Genomic DNA, 25,899 nt, shown 5'->3' on the forward strand with positions numbered 1-25,899 from the left:
ATTTTTTTTAATTAAGGTAAAAAAAATAATAACAAATTTATTTATTTATTTTTAATTTTTTTTTCAACGTTTTTATTTATTTTTGGGACAGAGAGAGACAGAGCATGAACGGGGGAGGGGCAGAGAGAGAGGGAGACACAGAATCGGAAACAGGCTCCAGGCTCCGAGCCATCAGCCCAGAGCCTGACGCGGGGCTCGAACTCACGGACCGCGAGATCGTGACCTGGCTGAAGTCGGACGCTTAACCGACTGCGCCATCCAGGCGCCCCAATAACAAATTTTTTTAAAAGACAAGTGGTAATCCCTTAGATCAATTAATGAAGAAGGAAGAATGCCCTTGGGGTGGTGGGGGCAGGGATCGTGGTAAGTAACAGGACATGGGCTAAGCAGATATTCCATAAAAGGAAATTAAAGTTATTGTTCCGGGGTTTTTTTCACTTTGATAATTACAGAGAATGTAAGAGGTTTTTTTTTTTTTAACCCTGAAGTAACTAACCACGGACTATTAAAAACAGGATGCATATCTTCAAATCACCAAAGAAGATAGAAACAAACAAACAAATCAGACCATATAGCAAAGGAGTAAATAAATTGGAAAAAGAAACTGAGCAGAGAAATTACGATAAACATAAAAAAGTCATGCTTTCCTTATTAACTAACGTTTTTAGGTCAGCTATGAAATACAACTCTTTGTTGCTTATAAAGGACACACTTAATGACAGAGAAATGTTCAAAGTAAAAGTCCTATGATGGTATAGCAGACAAATCTGGATAAAAAGAAAGTCAGTGGTAATATTCACATCAAGCATTATAGAGTTTAATAAAGCCACGCATCAGAACCAAGGTTATTTAACATTAACAAAAGAAAAATTATGAAGGCCAATAGAGTTATCTTATGCACTGAATAATAGCCTATAAAAGTACATGAAGTCTAATCGCTAGAATCTGAAGGGCCATTGGCAAAGACACGGTGTAGCATCAGACTCTAATGTACTATAAACTTGAACAGATCAAGTAAGCAAGATATAAGTTGGGATGTAGAGTTATATAAACAATAGAATGAATACAATTTGATTAATAGCTCTTGAATTTGGTTTGAAACAGAAATGTAATCTACTCTTTTCTCAAGTATCCAAAAAAAAACAATTGCCAAAATGAATTATCTGCCTACCAAGAACAAAATCTTCTATTAAAAAAAAAAAAGCAGAAATTATGTTGGCTATATTCTGACCACAATGTATAGAAACCTAGGAGATTTTCTTTCTGTTAAAAAAGGTTAACATCAAGAAATATACTAGGGAAGGAAAATACACAAATAATGTCAGACAAATGATGTTCTTTCTTTATGAAGAGTACGAAAAACATATACATTATCAAGACCCTCAACAGACAAACAGGCAGAGGACACCAACAGTTCCCAGGGGAGGATTCACAAAGACATAAATTTTTGCTCATCATTTCAATAAAGAAGCTGGTAAGGGTTCTGTGAAACAGTCATTGACATGCTGGTAAGTATACACAGCTTCTTGATCATTCACAGTACCAGTCAAAGAAATGTTATTAATCTCTCATCCGGTGATTAGAAATTTACCTCAAGTCAATTACGAAAACGAAGGAAAAGTTGTGTACGGAAACGTGTTTACTTTAGCATTTTTTTTCTGATGGCAAAAAACGCACAAACTTTTAAATAGAAACAGGAGCTTAATTTCAGGATGGTAAATCTACTCAATGGAAATTTTTTCTGTCTGATTATGTTATGTTTATGCTGACTATGCTAAGTAAAAAACCCACAAACTACAGAACTATACATTCAGAATGACTTCAACTATGATTTTAAAAGCCCACACACAGAGGGAAAAAAAACCTAGAAAAAACTTTCCATATGCCAAACATTGGTTGCGTTCTAACAGGTAGTGGGTGCATAGTCAATCTTTTATCTCCTTCTCTTTTTCTCTCTGTATATATTTTTCTAAGTAATTAGCGGTGACACAAAATTTTAATTTTTGTAAGGTGTAGTAAATGCTAGCTAGGAGAAAAGGAAGAAGAGGCTTTGACTTTCCCTTAAAAGAAGAAAAGTCTGGGTGTGTGTTTGAGGCACGGCAGGGGTGGGAGTGAGGCTCATACAAAATTTAAAGAAATGCTTTGAACTAACCGGTGCTCAGCTGATGAAGCGTAGATCTTGCCAGGTCAAAGATGAACATCTCAACATGCAACGTCTGAGAAACTTGGGAACAAAGCACGAAGTGACAGAGAGGATTGGAAGTCACAGGTGAGAGAGCAGATGCCACCTAAGAGAGGAGAAATGGCCACAGAAACCTGATGTGTGATTTAAAAAGGAAAAGTTTCGGGGTGCCTGGGTGGCTCAGTCAGTTGGGAGTCTGACTTCGGCTCGGGTCATGATCTCACAATCTGTGGGTTTGAGCCCCTGCTGACAGCTCAGAGCCTAGAGCCCCTTTCGGATTCTGTGTCTCCCTCTCTCCCTCTCTCCCAGCCCCTCCCCTGTTCGTGCTCTGTCTCTCTCTCTCTCCTTCAAAAATAAATAAACATTAAAAAAAAAAAAAAGTTTCATCTGTCCACAGGTCAGCCATTAGGAGTAAAGAGCGATACGAAAAAACATTCAAAATGCTGATCAGCAATGGAGAGAGGGGCAAGGGAAGGGAAGATATCTAAATAAATCCTCCCAAAGTCTGGACAGCTGTTAATAGAAACAAATGTGGGAGTTCAAATTTAAATAGTTTCTAAATTCGATATTCAGATTAAATTATCTTGTCTATCGTAAAGAAACACAAGGAAGAGAAAATTCACGATAGAAACTAAACATGAAAAAACTGCCATGTCTCTACGTAGACAGTAACCCCGTGGAGGTTTACAGAAATGTAACATTTATAATAAAATTATAATACTCCTTAAAAATGATAATACTCATATAAAAAGGAGCACTCATTTAAAAAAAAAAAAAAAAAAGCCCAAACCCAATCCTCTTTTGCCAGTAAGAAACACAGAGAAAACAAAGAGACACAGACAGAGTAAAACGATGGGGTAATCTCTGGTTTATCAGGCACACAGAACTCTAGAAAAAAAGGGAGTATGACAAAGTCATTTTTTTTTTTTTAGTAAAAATAGAGTAACACATAGACTTTCCAAAGGTAAAAGTTACAATAAATAATTAAAACATAAAACAATTTATGTTCCAATGTGCACAGCAAAGAAACACGTAACGGGAACGCACCAGAAATGCACAAAACGGTAGAAACGGAAATATAATTGTAGGTAGAGACCTTAATGCTCCCCTCTCAGAGTATCATCAATCAAGTGGACAGAGAACTTTTAAGCTCTGAATAGCCCAATTAAAAAGGCAGATCGGTGAGGACTGAATCATAAATCAGGGGAATAGACTTTTCTTGCAAGAAGACAAGGATCTTTTGCCACATTTATCCCAGGAATGGGCCCCGCCGAGTATGCCCCGGTGGTGCCACCCTTTCTGTTCTCAGACCACAAAGAAGACAGCACTATTTGCTGAGCACCATGATATTAATAATATATAGGGGCGCCTGGGTGGCGCAGTCGGTTAAGCGTCCGACTTCGGCCAGGTCACGATCTCGCGGTCCGTGAGTTCGAGCCCCGCGTCGGGCTCTGGGCTGATGGCTCAGAGCCTGGAGCCTGTTTCCGATTCTGTGTCTCCCTCTCTCTCTGCCCCTCCCCCGTTCATGCTCTGTCTCTCTCTGTCCCAAAAATAAATAAACGTTGAAAAAAAATTTTTTTTTAAAAATAATATATAATAGGTACTTCTATGCATTCTCTTAAGTAGTCTCTTAAATAACGTGTGAGTCAGAGATAAAATCAGAACTATGTCACCGAAATATTGGGAAAGAACCAATGTTTATACACAAAACACAGAGGCGGCCACAGCGTGAGGGGAACCGGGGATTCGTAAGTATTCTTGCAAACACGAAAGCCAGCGAGGAATGATGGCAACCAGACCTACATTTAGAGAATCTAGAAGAGGAACACGGGGAGACAGAGGGCTTTGTGCTGTTTTGGTAACCTGGGCACTCTCGGCTGGGGCTGCACGTGGACAGGCAAGGAAGCCACAACCCAGGGGGATCGTGGAAAGGACTGGAGTTGCCCATGGTCTATAGAAGAATAGCCATTTTAGCACCCTCCACGCTCAAGGCATGCTTCCCTGTACGACTCTGCAGAATGGGCTCCAGGTGCCGTAGAAAGAGACCTGTCTCATTATTGGAGCATCTGACAGCAGACAGAGTGGCCTTGCTGTGTACTGAGCTCTCTGTCACCAGGCGTATGTAAGGACAGGCAGGAGATCCATTTATCCAGAATTTTGTCAAGGGAATTCACGCTTAAGAAAGGTTTTTTTTTGGGGGGGGGGGGGTTGTTGTTGTTTTTTTTAACCCTGAACTAGAATCTTCTGTCAATATATTAATGTTTCCTAATGTTTAGTAAAGAGGAGAGAAAATTGTGTGTGAAGAGGGACTGGCCTAGGAGTCCAAAGGCTCCTAGCTGCTCTGGCTGTGTGGCCTCCGTCTGGGTTCTCTCATCCGAACGGCACCGCCTAGCTCTGCGAGCCAGGAGCCCGTGGCCTCACCTTGCCGGCTCTCTTACTAAAGCAGGCTGGCTCTGGGCTGTGATTCCTGTGGCCGCCTAGGCCGGTGTCGCACTTGGGGCAGACCCCAGGCCTAGTATGCACAGCTGTGGCATCCAGACCGAGCTGTGTGGCTCAGACCAAGCCAGCCCTCCTCCCATCAACAGAAGAACTTTCCAGAAACACCAGCAACAGTGAGAATGGAACTTTGGGAGGTTTGCGGGCTGAGACGGTCCACCCTCCCCCCTTTTGCTGCCAAACTCCTCATCCTCACGGAGCACTGTGGTGTGAGCCACCTACAAGATGGGAGGGCCAGCCACGGCTCAGAAGAGTTGGTACAGCCTGAGAAATGTCGTTGGAGGAGGAACACTCCATTGTCAGCTGCCCCTGGACCAGTGTCATCCAGGTTCCTCGCCTGAAATTCCTGTCTCCTCTGGGAGTGCAGTGTTGAGTCCCACAGGCAGAATATAAATATTTATTTGGATGCCATTATCTGCCACCAACACCATAGCATAAATAAATTCATCTGTCTACACCTGAGCTGGGCTTCTGGGGGACACGATGTGAAAAGGAACAGGACACAGGCGGGACAGAGCACATACAATCTCCCTGACTCCAAAGTTTTGCCGAAGCTGCACCCCGAGCCTGGCAGGTTGGAGTGGGGTTCAGGGAGTCGGAGGAGTCAGAGAGGGGTCAGTTCAGGGACTTGAGATGTGGCTGTTCCTGTGCTAAGTGCTCTCCGATGGGAACTCAGTACATTCCTGGACCGTTGTTATAATGATGCCCATTTGACAGGTGAGGACAGTGAGGCTCACGGAAGCTAGAGTCTACCCGAGGTCAAACAGATGGTGGGGGGCCTCTCTGGCCCTCACGTTGAGTCTCTCCTTTATCTCCCCTCCCCCAACAGCATCACGAGTATCACCGGCAAGAGCCTCCGATATAGCCAGGAGCCCCCAGCTCCCCCTTCCTCACTTTTTGGGGTGCCTGATCCCACTCACCGCCTCCTATTTCCCCTCAGACTCTCGCCTCCCCTCTTAAAAACCTCATCCCTTCCTTCAAGTGTCCACCGTCCTGATCCACCTGTATCACCTGACGTGATTTCCCTGCTGTGGCCAAGTGGGGCCGATCATCCGTGTGTACCGTAGGGGTACATATAGGGACCAATCCAGTTACGATACATAACAGCAGGCACAGCTTCCCAGTTGCTGACTGCATGGCCAAGCTCTTCCATCACTCACTGCTCTTAAGAGCCCCAGGAAGAAAAAACCATTATTGTTTCCATTCTCCAGAGGGGTCCACTGAGGCCGGGGAAGTTACTCACGGCCCTGGCCTGCCTGGAGCATCTTGCCCAGGGGCTAGAGGGTGATTCCTGACAGCGTGTGGTCTTGGGCTCTTGGTGCTTTCCAGGGCCAGGTTCCGGGAGGCAGGCAGTAGGGCCGGCAGGAGGTAGTGGCACGCAAGCCAAGCCCCCCTGGGGAAGGCTCCCGGGCTGCCTACGGTGAGGTTTCCCCACCTCAGCAAGATGCTACAACCCTGAGTCAAATCAGGAGGAAGTTGAGGGTTCGTAGGAAATGTCACCGATAGTCAAGAACAAACCAGCCCTCCGCCTGCTGCTGCTGTTGTCGTGGAGGCTGCTGGGGGCTGCGGCCACCCCTTCCAACTGGGACGCCGAGTCCGGGCAGGTGTGGACAGAGCCCAGACCACAAAGCACCAGCAGGCCTCAGGAAGTCACCCGCCATCCAGGAAAACGAGGTCAGTCCATGGCCTCTGTGTCTCGATTTTTCTAAGTGGCCCGGGGGGCTGTTACCTGTTGGGGGTCCGGTGCAGCTGAGTGAGCCGTGAGATGTCACTTGTCGTCCCAGCTCGGTCACCAGCCTGCCCTGGAGAGAACCACTTCCCTCTCTGGGGTTCGGCTTCCTTATCAGTGAAATGAGGGGGTGGGACCAAGATGCTTTTCAAATGGCTCTAGCCCCAGCCTTGTCTGGCCGGGGTGGGGGGGGTTGGTGAGGGGGGGCTCTTTCCCTTGGCTCTGGAGAGGGGCTGTGTGGGAGTCCCTCCCCATCAAGCGAACGAGAATGGGGCATGAGAAACATGTTTCTAGGGGGACGGTCTCACTCTTAGGCCCTCTGATGTTCACTCAGCTTCCGAAAAAAACAGGGAGAAGGGGGTGTAAGAACCACGGCACGCGCAGAGGTGAGACACAACTGAAGAAAGGCTGGGGGTCACACAGGGACAGCCAGCGTCTGAAGAAGGCTGTCCCGACTTCCAGCCCTTCTGCGGTTCAGGATTCAGAACTGCCGTCCACACAAGGAGTGCGATGGTGCACGCCTTCATGTTGAGGGGACTGGCGGGCCAGGAAGGCCCCAGCCCGGGGGACGCGTCAGCCCCTGTACATGCATCTTCAAGGGCCGGGCACCCGGGCGGGTGTGGGCAGCCGTGCCGGGCCCTGGCTTCCCACGCCAGGGCCTCCACCGCAACATGGTTCGGCCTTGGGCCACACAGTCCCCGAGGGCCCTTCAGGCAGAGATTTCCCCCGCGCCTCCCACATGCAGGGCTGGGAGAGCTGAGACTCACTCATGGACCCTGGGTGGCTCTCAGCAGGGACCCCCTCAGAGATGGCAGCCGCTCAAGAGAGTCTGGGCCGAAACACCCTGACGGATTCAGCTTCGGTGCCGGGGAGGGACCGGGGGAGATCCCGTTAGAGACCAAAGCACGGGCTATTTTTACAGGCCGGGCACGCTGTGACTTTCGGGTGTCTACAGGAATAGAAACTCCCCATTCTGGGTAATTCATCCCAGCATAGGGCCATCTCTGTAGAAACAACAGCTGTGTGTGACCGTGGGGAGGTTGCCTGGCCCTCCAGAGCATGGGGTCCCCATCCCTGGGAGAAGAGGTTCACAGAGCCAACCATGACATCCTTTTAGGTTGTCACTGTATGACTCTGATCCTGCCCGTGCCTGTGCTATGGGCAGAACAAAGTTCACTCCCTGACCCGGGCCGCAAGCTGGCCTGGGAGTGAAGACAGCAAGGCCCCCGTAGGCCCCTGGCCTGATGTAAGCCCCCATGAGTCGGCCAGGCCTGGGCGTCGTGGGCGCAGCTTTGGAGGCTGGAAGCGTCCCGGGAAGGACAGGGAGGAGCCATGCAGGTGCCCAGGGCCTGCGGCGTCGGGAGCCCTGGGAAGGGGTCAGCACGCGGGGGCCCACGGCGGGGGACTCTCCACTCAGCCCCTCCTCAAAGGGAGCCTCGCCCCCTGGCTATCCTCTCTTTTGTAATTACTATTTCTGTTTTTATTGCTGTTGCTTTTGATTTAGAATTTTGAGTACGTGCACATGATCCAAATACATACGTAAACACATACGGTAAGATGTCTCTGCCCAACCACTGGGCCCCCAAATCCAGTGCCCACCCACCCTTCAGGGTACCCCTGATGACAGCTTCTTCCAGAGCTTCTATACCAACATATGTACATATATGTTCTCATTTTCTCCCTCTTTTAACACAAAAAACTGTGTATGACGTAAGCTGTGCTGCATACAAATCATCTCCCACCCTTACTTTTCTTTTTAATTTTTTAATGTGTGTTTATTTTTTTTTAAATTTTTAATGTTTTATTTATTCTTGAGAGAGAGAGAGAGAGAGACCCAGAATCCGAAGCAGGCTTCAGGCTCCGAGCTGTCAGCACAGAGCATGACACGGGGCTCGAACTCACAAGCGGTGAGATCATGACCTGAACCAAAGTCCGACGCTCAACTGACTGAGCCACCCAGGCACCCCAATGTGTGTTTATTTTTGAGAGAGAGAGAGAGAACGAGAGGGGTAGGGGCAGAGAGAGAGGGAAACACAGAATCTGAAGGAGGCTCCAGGCTCTGAGCTGTCAGCACAGAGCCCGACGCGGGGCTTGTGGGGCTCGAGGGGCTTGAACTCATGAATCCTGAGATCACAACCTGAGCTGAAGTCATCATGAGCCAAAGATGGACGCTTAACTGACTGAGCCACTCAGGCGCCCCGTCTCCCACCCTTTTTTGAAGAGCTTTGCTAATGACCTTCATCAAGAGCGTGATGGGGGACCCCACCCAAGGCAGGAGCCTGTTTGGGCCAGAGAGACACTCCTCAGGGGTAGGCCAGGCAGGGACTTGCCCAAGGCCCCACCCATGACTCCGGTCCCTCCATCTAGGTCCTCTCCTCCCCCTGCCCCCGCCCCAGGCCTGGGTAGTCACAAATATGAAGACTTTTTTCTCAGAAGATTCCTTAAACCTCCCAGAAGCAGCCACCCTGCCCACCCTCTCACCTTCCCGAACAAATCAGAAGCTTTGGGAGCCTGGTGTGGGGGCAGAGGTGGGAGGTCCTGACTGCCCACCAGCTGGGAAGCCCAGAGTAGGGGGCTCAGACCTCCAACCTTACCAGTGTCCTGGGGTAGCATCTGAGCTCCAGAGTCACTTGCGTGTAGGGTGAGGAAAGAGCCACTCTGGGTTTGGCAAAGGGCGGCTCCTCAGCACCTGGGGACTCACCACAACCTCTCCCGATGCTGTTTAAATTTCCTCCTTCAGCGACTGAAGTTCTCCCTGTACTCATGGAGCGTCTCCTCCAGAGACGAAGACTTGCCCACTGGGGGCATCACAGGGTGTAAGAGCTGGGCCAGAACTATCAGGATGCCCCCCAATCCCACCTGGGGGAGTTGCTCAGGGACCGGGGGGGGGGGTGGGGACAAAGTAGGGACAGAAGATGCTAGAAGCACAGAGAATAGCCTAAGTGCAGACAAAAGGAGGAAGGAAATTGACATCTTGGGTGAGGCCAGGAGTCTCTGTGCAGCTGAAGCCTGGGGACATGGGGGGCTAGCTGGAGCCGAGACTGGGGGGGCTGGCCAGACAGGATAAAGGCAGGGGTGCTCAGAGGACCCGGGGAACAAATTCAGTGGACAGGAAACCATCCCATCAGAGAGAAAGCTCTGGCTTTATAGTATAGTGCCTTTCTTCCAACAGCCACCCAAATCCAGCTACGGTGCGATGGGCAGTTCGGGGACTGGACACAGGACAGACCCACTCGGGTGGCAGGGCCAGGGTGGGGTGAGGGCAACAGCAGTAACGGGAAAGGAGTCGGGAGGGGAAGGGGGTCGCCGTCATCTGAGGCAGCCTGGTTCCAGTGAGAGCCTCAGGCAGCCCCAGGTTCAAGTAGCCACAACCTCACGTAGCTACTACGTCAGCTTGGCTCCTGGCCTAACTTCTGGAAATTGCACTCATACATTCATCTAGCCAACGAGGATCCGTTGATCACGACTCTGCACCGGGCACTGGTGATCAAGACAGACAGTAGCACCTCTCTCAAAAACTGTTTTCAGGAGCTGGCGTGACAAGAGGGGTGCGGGGCTTGAGGCTGCTGAGACCCACCCCCAGCCCCCACTGCCATTATGTCAGCCTCAGTGGTCTCCGGGAAAAAGAACAACATAAAAAACTGAAGGCGGTGGGCAGGGGGGTCCCAGAAATGAGGATGCCTCAGCAAAGAAGGGAGGGCAGGAGAAACTGAGGACCAAAAGGCAGGAAGAGGGGGATGGGTCCAGCCCCTCTGTGCCCTCCACCCTCTGATCCAAAATTTCAGGCTCTGCCACAGTTCTGTCCCCAAGCTCGTCCTATGCATTTAGCCTGACTCCACTGGAGCAGAAATGAGGCCCTTTCCTGGGGTGTGAACCGAGTCCCCAAGGACCGCCCCCACGCTGCCCCACCCCCCTAGTTGCTTGAAAAGACAGCTGGACCGTCATAGCCACCCATACAGACGGAAAATGTTCGGCCTCCTTGGAAGTGGGCACCTGGTGGCTGGCAGCTTCAAGGTCACAACTCACAATGTCGAGGCAGGGTGGAGTAAAACACACAAGGGGGCAGCAACCCTTTAGAACTCACCCCTTCCCCTCCCACACGCCCCCTCCGGTTCTCACTGGAAATGTAGCATTGAGGTTGCAGGCCTGAAGTTCTGGACAACTGGGTGTGGGCTTTCCTTCCGTTTCTGCCACGGCCCTCGTAATTCTTTCAGAGCTCCCTGCTCCCTGCATCGTCCTGCCTGTAGCCATTTATGGCCCGAATGGGGGCGGGGGGTGCCAAGTCCCCCTGAGCAAGGGCTGTCTTCAAGCCAGAGACCGAAATTCCACATCAGGCAGAGAGGGCCCTTCACTGGGAAGGTTGTAAAGACCGTGGGGTTCTGGAAAAGACGGACACCCAAAGCCTCCCCTCTGGTTGCACTCAGGGGAGGAGAGGTTCTGTGGTTTATACACGAGAGGCCGGCACTTCTAGGGAGCCTCGGAACATCTCAGGACCCGAAGTGGATGCCCCCAGGTTAACACAAGAGCTTCTAGTTCAGGCTCCCCAATGCCCTGTGGGGGTGCAGGACTTTCCAGGCCTTTCCTCTGCTCCCACCTGGCAATCGGGGCTCCCTGCCACTCCTGCCTGGGCCCTGGGGGCTTCTGGCCTATAGCCTCCCCCTGGCTTCTCAGAAGCCACGGCTATTGGGCTGCACTTGTGTGTTTCCTAGGGACATGTTGGGGGTTGGAAAGGGTGGAATCCTTTTGAAATCGTTTTCTCTTCATGTTTCCTTTTTTTAAACATTTTTTTAAAATTTTTATTATTTATTTTTGAGAGAGAGAGAATTAAATGTCTGTCTTATTTTTTTGTGACATGTTTTCTCCCCACACCACCCCTCCCGACCCCTCCCCATGGGCACACATTTTTATATTTGTTTTGCTGCATGGACATTGTCGATTTGGGTGTTAATAGTACTTTCTTCTGTTCCCGTAAACTGTCTTGGGCACTTCGATAATGTGTGTATCTTCACTCCTCCACAGTTAGAGTAAGTGTGGTATTCATTTCCTTCTGGAAATCTCTGAATTAATTTTTTTTTTTTTTAGCCTAGGTTGGAGGATTAAAAACTTCTCCATTACCTAGTGCCCGGCAGGTCAGAGTTACAGGGGTCCCAGCACCCCCCCACCTCCCTGGGGTGAAGGAAACACTCCACTCTCAGGCAAAAGCCCTTTGTCCCGAGTGCCTCTGGCCCCCCACATGGAGTCCTCCTTTCTGCTTACTTATTGTCATCAAATACCTGCCCGTCCCACCACCGCTATCACCCCAGCCCTGCAAGGAGACTTCATTAATGACAGAGACACAACCCTCCACCATTTATATCGGGAGTCCTAAGGGTCAGTGAGCGATGCACTTTATAAATAAACTCAGTACCTTCTCCAAACCACCCGTGAGGTGTAGACTATCACTAGCCTCATTTACAGGTGGGGAAACTGAGGTGCAGCAAGGCCGAGTCACGAGTCTACACGCGCCCCAAGAGCACAGAGCAGAGCTGGGGCTGGAAATGGCGGGCTTGGGGCTCCAGCAACCCTTCTTGGCCGAAGGTCAGCCCTTGTGCCAAGCTCCCCCAGCTCCCCACATCCATGACACCTTTGCCTCCAGCTTCACAGAGAAAATCTGGCGAGTCAGGCATGAACCTCAGGCTCTTTGTCCTCAAACCAGTGCTGTCTGCACCCAACCAACAACCTCAAGGTGCTTCTGCAGCTTAGAGGAACTCACCCCCACCTGCAGCCCATCCCACCTGTCTCCTCAGGGGACTCTACTCCCTCAAGCTGTCACTGTGGTTTCTGAGAGGTGGCCGCAGGGCACAGAAAACGTCAGCAGATGTCACAAGAACAAAAATTCATCCTCTCCTTGTTGATTTTGAAGGTAGAAAATTCTCCATGAACTGGGTGGATCCTCATTCTAAGGTGACCAGAAGTCTTAATTTATGCATTAAATAATTTTAAAACCATGGAGAGTTCTGTGAAAGCACGTTAAACTCCATCATAGAAGCCATGTAATGTTACATGAAGAGAAAGCTATTATGGAAGGGGAAAGTTTTCAGGATTCGTTACAATAATTGGACCCACACGTCTTCTACGAGAAGAGGACGTGATGAATGAGTGTGAATGAATACGAGTATGATGAGGTCCCGAGGCCTCGCCTAAACCACACCCTCAGAGTCCAACTTAAGAAGATGGTAAGACGAGGACAGTCTCCCCAGGCAGCTGAAGGTCTAGCATCTTCCAGCTGCCCGGATGTGTCTGCAGCCTGGCTCTCTTACTGAGTCCGGCCCTCCAGCTTGATCCAGGATTCTTCACTCCATTCCCAGACCCCACCTCTTTCTGGTCCTTGACAAAAACACACCTATTTCCAGCCGAAGCGCTGCCTCTGAAGGCCTCCGTCAGGGCCTCGGTTTCCTCATCTCTGCAATGGGCACAGCTGTGCTGCAGGCAATTCTCTCTCAGGAATTCTCCGCCTCTGAGGTCACAAGGACAAATCCTAAAGCAACACAGGCCGATGGACCTTAGATTCCAGAACCCTGGGGTCAGGTTCTCACCTGCTCCCTGGCAGCAATGAAGAAAAAGCAGCCCTACTATTACCCTACCCCCCGGCACTCCCCCTTCCCCTGCCCCTTCCCTTGCCTCTTCCCCCCTACCTGCTGCCCTCCAGCCCTGCCTCCTGCAGGCCCCCACTCTGAGCCCTTGGCCCGGCCCTCCTCCTGCTGGCCCACCTTGCCTGGCCAAGCTCCTGCCTCTCACCAGCTGGCCCCCTCCTCACCTGGACGCCCACAAGGCCCACTGTCCCCACATGCTCCCTGGAGTCCCCTGCTGCCCCTGCTGCCCCTGCCCTGACAGCCCCCCTTCCCCACCCTACCTCCCCTTTTGCTGCCTGGCCTCCCTCTCTGCTCTTCACTCTTCCTTTGCCCTGGACCCCCCTTCTGGCCCTTGTCTGGCCTCCAGCCACCTGGGCAGACTGCTCAGCCGCCCCTCCTCCCCTCCCACCCAGTCACCTCCTCCCACCATCTCCCCACCCTCGGGCCACCCTGCAAACCGTCCCAGGGACCTGGCCCTCCTGCCAGTGGGCACCTGGACCTCTCGGGGCTCCGTGAGTGGGGCACCTGCTGGGCGCAGGGAGCAGCACAGGCCTGGCAGGTGTGGGGCAGCCTCGAGGGCCCTCCGGCGCTCCAGGAAGCCCCCATCTCCAGAGTGAGCTCTCAGCCACGTGGGGGTCTGGCCTGGGTCACCGGGTAGGTGCCCCTCCTCGGGATCGGTCTGCAGGCCAAGGAAGAGGTGACAAACAGCTTCATGTCCACACTTGAGCCCCTCCAGGCTCTCAGAGTTACCACTGGGAGGGGGTGGCTGGGCTCAGTGGACTCGGGGGATCTTTCCCTGCAGGGCCGTTCCCCGCCCTGGGGCCAAGCGGGCTGGCCTCCCTCATTCAGAAGGGGCAACGGTGCCCTGTGCCTGGTACACACCCCGTTCTCCAAGCCAGCCTCCCCGGGAGACAGCGACCAGGGTTCCCTATGGCAGAGGGAGGCTGTGGCAGCGGGGGGAGGGGGGAGGCCTTGCCGCATGACATTAGGGCATGGGTGCTTACAGGGAGGAGTCAGGAAGGGATGTCTGGGTACTTCGGCCAAGGATTGCCAGGCCTTCCCTAGCCAAGCTTGGCCGCAGAAGTCCCTGGCTTTCGTTTCTGAGGTCATGTCTACAGTCACCTTAAAGCCTCCCGCCATACCAGAGGGGACTCTGGTCACCCCGTCCTGCCCCCACCCCCTTGCCTGACCAGATTGCCACCTGGGGTCAGACGCTTTCCTCGCCCACCTGATAAACTCCCTTTCACCGCTAACAGCTCATTGGCCTTCACGGGGCACGGGCCTGGGCACTTGTGCTGCCTGTCTGGGGGGACCCTTCACTGCCCTGGCTGTTTCTCCTCTGAACCGTTTTACCCAAAAGGCTGATTGATGGCCTTCCTCCTCAGATGACAGAACTTGGTGGCTTCTACCCCAGCCCTGGCTCTAGAATCACAGAACCTCAGTCTGCAAAAGGGGCAGGACCTCTCACACTTCTCTCACCAAAAGAAGTGCAACAGTGTCAAAATCAATGCTTGGGTTCTGAACCCCTCTCTCAGCAACAACCCCTTCCCCGCCCCAGCTCCATTGACTTTTTCTGCCCCAGGACCTTGGGGAGGTAGGTGTGGAAACCAAACTGAGGTGACTGACAGCTGTTACCAGCCTGAATCTCCCACTGAAAGCCCCAACCCCAAGTTCCTGGTGCCAGGGAAGCTGGACACAGGCCAGAAGCAGCAGGAAAACCCAGACTTGACCAATCTGAGCGTGCTGAGCAAAATCCCCAGACGTGCCCCAACCCTTGGGCCCCACACAATGCACTCAGTGAGGATACTTCCTGGGCAAGAGGCAGCTTCCTCTCAGGAGACCCCAGTGCTACCTGGGATGGGGTTGGCGTGACCAACTATCCCGGGTGTCCGAGGCTGTGGGGACCCCTGGGATACTGGATCTCTAGGACAGCCCCTGACAAACACGGATGAGCTGGCCACCACGGGTCAGCGAGGAAGCTTTGGGGACCGGCCCTCTTTTCATTCTGTGAGTTTTTTTCCCTACCTCACCCCCAGGGAAGGACATTGTCTTGTTGGGGTTTTGACCCCGGGGTCTCTGCTTCTAGCTGATTGTGCCCAGCATGCCCTGACCCTCTTTGGCTTCCAGAATGCACACGGGCCCCTCCTTTACTCCACGCAGACAAGTGAGCACACACAGCAGCCTTCACTGCAGCGTCTCCGGGGTCTGAGAGCACACACTTGGGGGTGGAGCGGGTACTTTTCCCCTTGCCCTCACAGAGGGCTGGCAGGCACCCCGGCCTCAACACCGCAGTGAAACACATTTCCAAGAAAAGTCTCCCCGCACCACAGCGAGACAAGGGGCTGTGAGTCACCTGGGCTGCATTTGGCTGTCAGCATGTGGGAAGGTCTGGAACCTATCAGAGAAGGGGGGCTTCAGGTTACACGAGGCAGCCCTGTGGAAAGGAGGGTGTGTGGTCCCCGGGCCGGCGGCCTCCCCTAGCCCCAGCCGGGCCTCCTGTGCGGATGAGGGACCCGGGCAGCAAAGGACGATGGGACTCCATGTGTCTGCTCAATATTTTCTCCGTCAGGAAGTCTTTCCTTCTTCATGGCTCTTAGGGAGCCTCAAACGGGCAGCATCCCACCTTGCCATCAAGGGGGCTTTGCCCAATTAGTTCAGTCCCTGAGTCCAGAATCACTGTGCTACGTGTGGTGGTCTTCCCTCAGATCTTCACGGGCTTACAGCCAGAATCATGCACGCCCACCCCTAGACACACACGCACAGGGGCACGTACCCCCCCCACACACGTATACACCCAGAGATACACCCAAACCTAGAAACGCACACAGATTCACCCAAACACACATGTACAGAGGCACAGGGACCACCCCCACCTCACACACACACCTCCAAGGACGCGCACGCACACACACACACACACACACACACACACACGCGTGCACTCATTCTCCCACAGACACACTCGTATCCAAATACAGTAAGACTCTGGTTCGCGAGCATCCTTCGTGCCGGAAACACGCTTGTGATCCAAAGCACCTGTACATCAAAGCGAATTTCCCCAGAAGAAATCATGGAAATGCAGATGATTCGTATGATTCGTTCCACACCCCAAAAATATTCATAGAAAAGTGACCGCAATGCCGTAATATAATACAAAATAATAAAGAAGATACAAAGAAAAATAAACAAATTAACCTGCACTTAGCTGTGAAAGCCTCTGTGGCTGGTTGTGAGGGAGATGAGAGGAGAGTTGCTGTGTAGGACGACTTTCGCTATCACTAATACAAGCACCGTTATCGGCTCGGTGGAATCTTTTTCTGCATGGGGGCCATCGTATCAACGGATGTTGACTACGGTACAGTGTTAATAAACTCTTATCATGTATTTAATGTAACTGGCAATCAGGTAGCGGAGGAAAGGGTCTCTCTCTGCAGGCAGCCTGACCTAGAATGAAGCAAAGTATTCCTAAGCTCACTCTTGTCTGGAAAAGCAAAGGACTGTCCGTAGGTGCTTTGAAGTGACAAAAAATACACTAGTCCCAGTTGTGGGCACCTTCCAACGTTCTGAAAATCACTGATTTCTGCCAAACACCACAGCCTGAGACAGAGCATCCTAGTATGGGAGATGATCACCCACAATCCCTCAGGGAGAGAGAGAGAACCGTTGGCTCGGTTGTGATCATGCGACATTTGGCACCCCATACTACTTGTATCACAAGACGTGGCTTGTTCATCAAGTTAAGATGTATTATAAATGTTTGCTCGTCTTGTGGAACACTCGCAGAACAAGTCATTCGCAATCCAATGCTTTACTGTACAGGTATTTATCACATCGCACCAAATCACACTCACACACATCACACAAATGTGTAAGGAGATCTGAAGTCAGAAAAAGTACGCATATGCACACACACACAGAGCTAGCACTCCCAGGGAAGCACACCCTGAACCCCCCTTAGATCCTATGCAGCTCCATTATTGCACAGCTGACTCGTGGCCACCTGTCCATCCCCCATCGGCAGTCCCGGCATCCCAAGCACCCCATGCCCAGGGCCCTTAGCGGGAGAAAAGGTGACAGATCGTTCAGCAGACCCCCAGAGAGGACAGAGCCAGGAGACTTGCAAACTTGGCCTGAGCCAGTGACACTGACATAGTCAGTTTTCCACCGTGTGGCATAATCCAATTACTCATGGCAGGGCCAAGCAAGGAGAAGTCCCCAGACCTCCCGGCTACCTCAGGACGCAGTTGAAAAATTTGAAAATATTCCTTTAGCCTTCATTCCAAGAGTCATTTGGTTTTCAAAGCGTCCCAAACCCAATAAAAACAAACAACTGAAGAATGAATCCTATGGAGAATTACATATGAGCAATGAAAATCACAGTGCTTACAATAGTGAACATTTGGTTAATTATGGTGTACCTTGCATGAAATGAAATGTATTCGATTTGTAGCTAAATGGAATAATATATAAGCTATACCATAACTTGAAGGAAATACACTTGGATGGAATTTTTTATTATGATGACAACTATGCAAATAAACAAGCAGTTGACAATTTAATGGGAAACACACAGGAGAGAAAATGCAAGCGAGAAGAGGAAATAGTCTTTCCCTACACTTCTGTAAAATGGGCAAATAAACATTAAATCTAGTCACCCACAGAGAATAAAGTCACCATCCCAAGTGTTTACAGATATCTTCTTTGTAGAAGCAGAATGAGTCCTATTTCTTGAGTTTGACGCTGGGGGACACACTCCTGCCAATTTGCCATTTCAGAAAGATCCAACTTTAAGTACGATGTTTCCGGTTCACTGATAAAGCATTAAAGCATTTATGCGTGGCACTGGAGATACACAGATGAATAAAACTTGCTTTATACTCTAAGTCTTCTTGGAGGAGATGGTCCCTGAACTGAGGGTGAAGGACAGGTGGAAGGAAATGTGGATTCCAGTAGTGGTTAGGAGACCAGGGGACCAAAATGAACTAGGTGAGAGCAAGGAGGTTGTTTGTGGAGTCCACAATGACTCTGAGGTTTCTGACGTTGGGACTGGATGGGTCACGGGGGAATTCAAAAGGAGAGGCAGCATTGGGTTCCAGGATTAGACTGGGGAGAAAGTGGTTCCATTTTGGACCCAAGGATTTGGGGTATCCAAAGATGCCACCCACTCTCCATGGAGATATAGAAGAAGGAGTCATCAGGGTGAGGACAGTGGAGAAAGCTTGCAGGGTTGTAGAAAAGAATTCAGAGTGTAAGAAAATAATCTAGGAGCTAACTCTGGGGAAGAGAACTAGTAAAAGGCGGACAGATTGGAACCCGGGAAGACAGAAAGGAGCTGGTCAGAGGTAGAAGGCAAGTCACAAAAGGCAAAGGAAGGTCAAGGCGAAGGGCTAGTCAATACATGAAGGAGCCTTGAAGTGAGGAGGGGCCAGTACTAAATCTCGGGAGGGGAAATCAAGAACATCTTACTGACAGCGATGCCTTTCGTGGTCCTACTCACTCAGAGCAGCAAGGAAAGCATCAAGAAGTAGGTTTCAGCTTACAGAAATCAATTGTCTATGAAAACTTTGAGTCCAGCATGATCCCTAAAGATAAATTGGTCAAAGCTTGTCATAACACAAAAATGAATTACCGGAATCTTCTTTAGCATCCAAGTTACCATAGGCTGATTAGGTGGTTTGCCTGGAGACTAAGTGGTAAGTAATATTTATGATGATTCTTCCTATATAACTCTTTGGTCTAAACGTGAGCCAGACCTCAGGTCTCCTAAGCTTGGTAAGAAATTGTAAAACAGGGGCGTCTGGGTGGCTCAGTTAAGTGTTCGACTTCAGCTCAGGTCATGATCTCACAGTTCGTGGGTTCGAGCCCCGCGTCGGGCTCTGTGCTAACAGCTCGGAGCCTGGAGCCTGCTTCGGATTCTGTGTCTCCCCCTCTCTCTCTCTGCCCCTCCCCAGCTCGCACTCTGTCTCTCTCTAAAATAAATAAACATTTTTAAAACCTTTAAATATAAAAAAAAATAAATTGTAAAACACATGTTAACAAATTAAACACAAACTTAACAAGTTTTCAGTTGGTTTCCTTGGATAAGATGGCCCAGATTCTAGGTTGATATATATTGAAAAATATGACATATATTGGAAACACTAAATAAAAACATAGTATGTAACAATTTGTAATTGTTTGTGTGTGGATTCTGGGTAAAAGTGTAACCCATTGAAAAGTCTTGCCCTGGCTTGTTAAAAAAAAAAAATCACGTGGCAAGAGTCCTCATCCAGGAGAATATGAATGCTAATCTCTCAAAATCTATAAACTACGCAGTGTAGCTGCTGATGAAATCACCAAATAAAACAGAGAATTTATCCAGGAGACAAGATGTCTGAATCCTTTAAAATTTGGTTAGTTGTTCTCATATTAGGAATGGGGGGGGGGTGCTCAGGTAAAACCTCACATAAAAAGCTAGCCAGGCAAGGACTGTCCGAGCTTCCTCTCGAAGGGAAGCTGTCAGGCTGGGCTTCAGACGGGATCGGTTTTCTTTACAAAAGACCATGTAATGCTGTTTACTACTCCTAAAATATATAAGAAGTACGATCAAAGTTCTCCTTCTATAACCAGATGACCGAAAAATGGTTGAGCCAGCCCTGCATACCTTGGCCTTTGGCCCCGTTTCTCGAGGAAATGGTTTTAACAAATATTTCATATCGCGTTGAAAAACATTTGCTCGTTCCTGAGGGCGTCTCATCTGAAGGAAAGAAAGGCTGGGGTACTTTAACTGGTTGGTGCTGGGGATACTGGAATCAGGAGGAGAGTAAGTGAACATTCCAGGTACTCTTTTGACTTGATCCTCCCAGTTCCGGAAACTATGAAACTCTACAGAATCCCTAGCAGGAGGAGGCTTTGGGCCCTTGTACCCAGGCACCATCAAGGCACTGGGGCAGCCATAAGCTCTCCATGAAGTCTCATGGCCTTGTTTCTTTTTGCTCCTCTTGAGCCGTGAAGGACATCATTTTGGGTGAGAGGAAATAAGGCCTCAACGTCCAACCATTTGTTCATAAGAACTTTGATTCCCGCTGCCTCTCTTCCAGGTCTCCGTAAACAACTCCCAGTTAAAGCAGGAGAGCCTGGCCTTTCTTAAGAGCTCATTAAATGTTACCTACAAATAGCCCTTGGGAAGGAAAGTCGGCTACGTGATTCCCATCTCCCCACCTGGGCTAGCAAGCAGCGTGCACCTTGGAAGCTTGTCCTAAGAGAACAAGCTTGCAAGATGGACAGCGATGGACCAGCGAACAATGAGCCCTTTTTAGCCCTGGGGCCCGGCTGAGCCTCTGAGAACCCGGCGCTTACGTTGCTGGGAGGCTGGGGTGCTCTAGGTGACGGGAGTCCTTCCCCGTGGCTCCAAGGAGCTGGGTCATTGGTTTTCTTACAGGAGAGGACATTGCACAGTTCCTGTTGCACAGGAACTGGGAGGATCAAGTCAAAAGAGTACCTGGAATCTTCCACTTACTCTCCTCCGGATTCCAGTATCCCTGTTGCACAGTTCAGGCTGTGTGGCCCAGCCGGGCAGACAGGAGAGTACAAACACGGATGCCCCCATTTCTGGCTGGTCTAGCCTGTTCTTGCTTCTGTCCTGGGTGGAAAACAGGAATAGCTCTGGCTGTACTGGGGCCTGCAGGGAAGGGAGGTGAGCAGAGCACGGAGGCCAGGAGGCCCGGGAGGCTCAGAGAAGCCCCCGAAGACAGCCTTCACCTCCAGCTGGGATTCTCTCCCACAACACCCAGGAGCCTACAGCCGGCCCAGGGAGGCTGCAGGAGCACAGTCCTGACACAGCAGGACACTGATGGCCGGTCACAACCACAAAGCTAAGCAGCTGCCCTCTGAGGGGCCAGGACCCTCAGTGAGCAGGGTGCTTTGCTCAGTGAAGGGTCCCAACCCAGCACTCAGCACCATACACCCCTCCCCCCGCTGCCACAGCCTCCCTCTGCCATAGGGAACCCTGGTCGCTGTCTCCCGGGGAGGCTGGCTTGGAGAACGGGGTGTGTACCAGGCACAGGGCACCGTTGCCCCTTCTGAATGAGGGAGGCCAGCCCGCTTGGCCCCAGGGCGGGGAACGGCCCTGCAGGGAAAGATCCCCTGAGTCCACTGAGCCCAGCCACCCCCTCCCAGTGGTAACTCTGAGAGCCTGGAGGGGCTCAAGTGTGGACATGAAGCTGTTTGTCACCTCTTCCTTGGCCTGCAGACCGATCCCGAGGAAGGGCACCTACCCGGTGACCCAGGCCAGACCCCCACGTGGCTGAGAGCTCACTCTGGAGATGGGGGCTTCCTGGAGCGCCGGAGGGCCCTCGAGGCTGCCCCACACCTGCCAGGCCTGTGCTGCTCCCTGCGCCCAGCAGGTGCCCCACTCACGGAGCCCCGAGAGGTCCAGGTGCCCACTGGCAGGAGGGCCAGGTCCCTGGGACGGTTTGCAGGGTGGCCCGAGGGTGGGGAGATGGTGGGAGGAGGTGACTGGGTGGGAGGGGAGGAGGGGCGGCTGAGCAGTCTGCCCAAGTGGCTGGAGGCCAGACAAGGGCCAGAAGGGGGGTCCAGGGCAAAGGAAGAGTGAAGAGCAGAGAGGGAGGCCAGGCAGCAAAAGGGGAGGTAGGGTGGGGAAGGGGGGCTGTCAGGGCAGGGGCAGCAGGGGCAGCAGGGGACTCCAGGGAGCATGTGGGGACAGTGGGCCTTGTGGGCGTCCAGGTGAGGAGGGGGCCAGCTGGTGAGAGGCAGGAGCTTGGCCAGGCAAGGTGGGCCAGCAGGAGGAGGGCCGGGCCAAGGGCTCAGAGTGGGGGCCTGCAGGAGGCAGGGCTGGAGGGCAGCAGGTAGGGGGGAAGAGGCAAGGGAAGGGGCAGGGGAAGGGGGAGTGCCGGGGGGTAGGGTAATAGTAGGGCTGCTTTTTCTTCATTGCTGCCAGGGAGCAGGTGAGAACCTGACCCCAGGGTTCTGGAATCTAAGGTCCATCGGCCTGTGTTGCTTTAGGATTTGTCCTTGTGACCTCAGAGGCGGAGAATTCTTGAGAGAGAATTGCCTGCAGCACAGCTGTGCCCATTGCAGAGATGAGGAAACCGAGGCCCTCACGGAGGCCTTCAGAGGCAGCGCTTGGGCTGGAAATAGGTGTGTTTGTCCCAGGGCAAAGCCTCTCTACAACCTAAGCCAGCCCAGTAGGCCCCATCCAGGGGCCTGGGGGGCACAGCATCCTGGCTGGTTCCCTCCAGGGACATTGCTGAGACCTGCCTAGCTGGTGCTCTGGCGTGGCCCCACCTTCCTGTGCACATTCTCCCTCCCCCAGGAGTCCCTCCGCGGGGGAATCAAGAGGCTCAGCCAGTCTCTGAGCTTGGGTGGACTCAGGAACTGAGATGTCTGAACTCTGGAATTTTCTGGAATGGACAGGGGTCCCATGTTTGTCTCTGGGCATCCCCGGCCCAGGGAGCTGGGGGTCAAGACAACAGAGGTAATGATGGAGTCAAGAAGCAAGAGCCTGGAGAGCTGAGTCCTCCTCGGGCTCTGGGCTGGGACGTGGTGAGCCTGGCATGGGGTGCCCCAGGCCAGCCCTGTTCTGCCTGCCTTCCCCCCCCCCCCCAGGCCCAGTAGTAAGGACAAGTGAGAAGAGTCAGGCAAGAAACCTCTCCGCTATGACACCTTCATCATTTGTCACTCACATAGCAACATCCCTGGGCTACTGGGGTTCCAGGAAGGACCTGGAGAAGGCTGCCCAGGGCAGTGATGAAAGTTACCTAAGATTGGACACCGGACGGGGCAAACCTCATGTGGAAAGGGGTGAATCAACATCCCTCCCACATGTGACTTTATGGTTTTTCCTAGAACTGTGAGCTTAACAACCGGGACTAGGAAACCTTGTTTGGGGGTTGGGGGGGGCAGCTAGTGGACTCACCTCCCAAGAGCAGCTGACCCTCAAGACTCTCCTCTAGATCCTTCATTGTCCCCTAGCAAATGCCCGAGGAATCCTGAACCCCATCGGGCCACCCCTGGATCATGGCCACTCTGGCCCCACAGGGCACAGAGCTTCTGTCCAACAGTTGTCAAGGCCCCGAGGCCACTGTCAGTCTTCTGCCTGCTCTTTGCTGACCTCCACGCCCCTCCTGGCCTCACTTGCCTCACGGTAATGGCTCCCTTGCAAACACCCCGAGATGCTGGCAGGTCGTTGAGAGGGAGCCCCTTTGTCTGCCACAAAGGGAGCAGAGCCCCGGGGGGTTGGTTTCACCGAGCCCCAAGTGGAGTGTGGGGATCCGAAAGCGAGGGCGGTGGGGATGCTCCCCCTGCCCAGGTAGAGACCGGGGCAGCGTGTCAAGCCTCCCAGGGACCCCAGCGGCCCAGCCCGGCATGGGAGCACCTGTCTGACCTCTGTGCACCCAAAGGTGGGTGGAAAACCATGAGGTGCCTCATCCAGTCAGCTCTGGGGTTCTTCATCAGGGGCCATAGCTGAACCCTGAGCTTGTGAAGGGGCAGGAAGCCGCTGAGCATCCAAGCTGGGAGGAATGGGGACAGGTTAACACAGCCTGTGGGACCTGATGGCCCAGGCCACCTCTGTGGATGTCACTCAGCATGGATCCAAGAAGTCTCAAGGACTGGAGTCTGACCGGCCCCGCACTCCCTACACAGCCTCACCCCCGCACTCATGCAATCCTGGGGAAAGAGGAGAAATCCTGACTTAACCAAGCCCGGGGTCCTCAGAACAGAAGTTAGATCCTGGAAAAACTGAAGCCGCCTGTGGTCCCATCACACCTGAGTCTGGGGACTGGGAGGTGTGCCGGCCTCATGAGCGTGACTCGAATCCCCGGGGAAACCCCCCAAGTTTAGAGATGAAGGGGAGAAAACTCGCGGAGGGGACTGGAGGAGACATGGTTCCAGTAACCACTGCGGTTAGTTCAGAGGGAAACATCCACAGCCGACAGCCGAGATGACTGTGCCACAGCACGAGGGCTCCTCCTCAGGGCGAGAGCGAGGATGCCGGCGTAAGTGGGAGCCCCGAGAATGACTCAGCACTGAATGATGTCAGCCAGGAGGTGCAGACTTTCTCAGGAGCGGGAAGAATATAACCGAATGCCCTGTCACAAATTTACATCGGGCTCGCTCATCACGACCCCTCAGGCACAGGCCACTGGCCCAGCGTCGCCACAGAGGGCCCCCCCGGCCCATGCTCACGCCAGGAATCCTTCTAGAGGCCCTGCGGGCAACAGGTGCCCCACTAGGCCCCGCCGATGCAGTGCGGTGCTGAATTAAGGCTCCGTCCCAACCGCAGGCGCTGCCTGGTGCGGAAGGGAGATACCTGAACAGATAAGATGCCCCCATATCCTCCTCTGCCGAACGAGGCCTACGTTCTCACCATGCTGCGGGAGCCCGCACCGCTTCCTTCCTCCCCCGGCCTCCAAGGGAAGGACGGACGGTGCCTGCTGCCCCGGCCCCGGGTTCTTCTCCGTGCTAGCCGATCCTGGTCACCAACAAAGCACAGAGAACAACTGAAGAGCCGGAGGCTCAGGGGATCTGTGCAGAAACACGGTGGAGGGCGGGGGGATCAGGAAAGCCCCGCGTTAGGGGGAGGTGGGGTTGCGTGGCTGGGATTTGAGAGACACAGAGCGGGAGCGAGTGTCAGGGAGGTCAGGGAGGCAGCTGCCTGAGGACGCAGCAGGTTTCCAGGAGGCTGGGGGCGGGAGTGGGGGGGGGGTGGATATCTGAGTATGGATTGAGTGGTAGATGATATTAAAGTGACTTTCGGGGCACCTGGGTGGCGCAGTCGGTTAAGCGTCCGACTTCAGCCAGGTCACGATCTCGCGGTCCCCGAGTTCGAGCCCCGCGTCAGGCTCTAGGCTGATGGCTCAGAGCCTGGAGCCTGTTTCCGATTCTGAGTCTCCCTCTCTCTCTGCCCCTCCCCCGTTCATGCTCTGTCTCTCTCTGTCCCAAAAATAAATAAACGTTGAAAATAAATAAATAAATAAAGTGACTTTCAATTTTCTTTCCTATGATGCTGGCGCATGATGGTTGCATTAAAAAGGGTCCTTGGGGCTCCTGGGTGGCTCAGTCGGTTAAGCATCTGACTTCAGCTCAGGTCATGATCTCATGGTTTGTGGGTTCGAGCCCCACAGCGGGCTCGGCTGCTGGCAGCATGGAACCTGCTTGCGATTCTCTGTCTCCCTCTCTCTCTGGCCCTCCTCCACGCATTCTCTCCCTCCCCCCTCAATAAATAAACTTTAATAAACTAAAAAAGTGTCCTTCACAGAAGAGGGGCATCCTAAAGTACTGGGCTGAGATGTCACGAGGTCAGTGGGAGCGGGCAAAGAGAAGAAATCCATGAAAGAAGGTTGGTAGGAGTTGACTGTGGTGGCAGCTGGGCACAGGGTCCCGCGGAGGCAGGGTGAGGTCCTGCAGCAAACCACACCCGGGTCCGGCTGCAGCCCGGGCAGAGTTTCTGCTCTGGCAGAGACACAAGCAAACAGGACTGGCCCGTTAGACCCTCGGGGACGTCCTGGGCCAGTCAGCACCACGCCAGGTGGGAGCTCAGTGTGGTCCTTTCAGGACTCTACCAGGGTTGAGACATGCTTCCAAACTAAACCCCTCCGTCACATACGTGAATGAGCCCCACAAAGTAAATGAGAATCATCATAGGTTAATGATGCTTAACCGTGGTTGACCTAATCTGCTTTCAACTTCACCATATTTGATTTTGGTAGACTCAACTTTCCAACAGCCCTATCACCCTTGTCCGCAACACAGACCCATGCCCTCCACCCCTTTCCAACACCCAATCCAGAGACAAATCTGCGTTTTGAACTACGGCCTGGAGCACCTGCGTGGCGTCCAACAGCTGGCAGTGCACCTGCCCCTCTTGGCCTGTACCACTG

At 52.4% G+C, this 25,899-nt stretch overlaps 1 protein-coding gene across 3 annotated transcripts in view; it reads right to left on the minus strand.

Annotated features, from left to right (window-relative positions):
* The window catches only part of GPR55 (G protein-coupled receptor 55), a 44,425-nt gene that overhangs the window by 9,735 nt on the left and 8,791 nt on the right, over window positions 1-25,899 (minus strand). The window contains exons 1-3 of one of the 3 annotated variants that reach the window (XM_086719900.1): window positions 21,274-21,573; window positions 20,517-20,639; window positions 16,214-16,462 (exon numbers count right to left, since the gene is read on the minus strand). The gene's annotated coding sequence lies outside the window, so the exon portion shown is untranslated. Of the gene's footprint in view, window positions 1-16,213; window positions 16,583-20,516; window positions 20,640-21,273; window positions 21,574-25,899 lie in introns of those variants that run through there. The other 2 variants (XM_086719902.1, XM_086719901.1) reach the window with 2 other exon arrangements.

Source organism: Puma concolor, chromosome C1 (genome assembly GCF_028749965.1).
Source record: "Puma concolor isolate L17-30 chromosome C1, mPumCon1.1.hap2, whole genome shotgun sequence".
Taxonomy (NCBI): Eukaryota; Metazoa; Chordata; class Mammalia; order Carnivora; family Felidae; genus Puma; species Puma concolor.